General features: G+C 60.9%; 1 protein-coding gene across 2 annotated transcripts in view; it reads right to left on the bottom strand.

Annotated features, from left to right (window-relative positions):
• LOC105550445 (neural cell adhesion molecule L1-like protein) overlaps positions 1-1,289 on the bottom strand; it is a 158,357-nt gene extending 157,068 nt beyond the window's left edge. The window contains exon 1 of one of the 2 annotated variants that reach the window (XR_001007718.1): positions 821-1,289. The gene's annotated coding sequence lies outside the window, so the exon portion shown is untranslated. Of the gene's footprint in view, positions 1-506; positions 586-820 lie in introns of those variants that run through there. The other variant, XM_011995369.1, reaches the window with a different exon arrangement.
• Between the last annotated feature and the right edge of the window lie 45 nt (positions 1,290-1,334).

Raw genomic sequence — 1,334 nt, forward strand, 5'->3', positions numbered from 1 at the left:
AAAAAAAAAAGCGAGAGAAAGAGAGAGGCACAAAGAGGAAGAAGGGACCATCCGTGACTGGCATTTCTAGCTCCCCGGGCTCCGCTACCAGGAGCCATGGCAACCAGGCCCCCGGCCTGCCCTCTCGCCCCCTCGGCGCTCTGGTGAGGTGGAGTTCTAGCCCCTCTCTGGTTTTTCGTGCCCCCCAACCCCACAACCCCGCGGTTCATTGATTCCCCTCTTCCAGGCTGGCGGCATTTTCGGATCCCCCCTGGGATCTAGACTCCTCTCCTGAGAGTAGGAGCCAGACAGGGGCAGTGGATTGGGAGGGGAACTGAGCTCCACACACTAGGAGGTGTCTGGGGCGTGAGGGGCGTGGTGGGAGAGGCCGAGACTGACCCCCAAACTAGCTAGACCTCGGATCCCCACCCGAGAGAGGACGGGAATCTACAGTGGGATCTGGAATCCTCTTCAGAGAATAGCGAGGGATGGAGTGGGAGACGCTGGAAATAAGAGGGTCAACCTACCGGCGACCAGCGGGAGTGAGTGGGACCTGGCGGATTCGGGGACCCGTTGTGCTCCGTCCGACTGACCCCGAGCAGTCTGAATCCAGCCTCGGCCACCCGGGGGCGGGGCTTGAAAAGGGGGTGTCTCTTCCCGGGTGAATGCTGAGGGACCTCGGACCACCCCCGCTTCAGACAAGGAGCCCTGACTGCGCACCATTTCCTTTCCATAACGGGTTGACCCCCTCCTCCCGGGAGCAAACCCTTAACCCTTCCTCCATGGGAGACCCCCCAGGGCTGGCACAAGAGATGCAAATTGACCCCCACCCCTGACACACCTGCGTCGCTTCCAGCACGAGATCTGTCCGGTACCTCCCCTCGGGCAACTTCTCCCCCAAACTGGCTGGGAGCTGGGACAGGGACGGGCAGGGTCCAGTAAGCTCTGGGCGGATCCAAGGGAGTTTCTTGCCGGCCGCTCCCCGCTGGTCCGCACCCGGGACTGCCCACGGAGGTCCCGCCTGTCCCCTCCCGCTGCTGGCGCTGGCCGCGGGAAGGCTGGACCTGTTCTGGCTTGCACCGAGATCCACGCCCTCCTGCCAGAGGCTGGCTCTCGCCTCTCCTCCCTTCCTCGATTCTGCGCCGCCACCCCTCACCCACGCCGCTTATTTTCCTTCCCTTTGCACACTCCCATGGGATAGGGAGAGTTACAGGCTTAAGACTTTATCTCATTGTGGAAAGCAAGAGACCAAACCAAAAACTTTGGTCGTGCTTTTCAACATCTCTGGTCAAAAGAGGTAGGATCTCCGCTTGTTTATCTGCAAAAGCGACATTTAAAAGAAATGCCCCCCCCCC

This window comes from Mandrillus leucophaeus, unplaced genomic scaffold (genome assembly GCF_000951045.1).
Source record: "Mandrillus leucophaeus isolate KB7577 unplaced genomic scaffold, Mleu.le_1.0 Scaffold485, whole genome shotgun sequence".
In the NCBI taxonomy this organism is placed as follows: Eukaryota; Metazoa; Chordata; class Mammalia; order Primates; family Cercopithecidae; genus Mandrillus; species Mandrillus leucophaeus.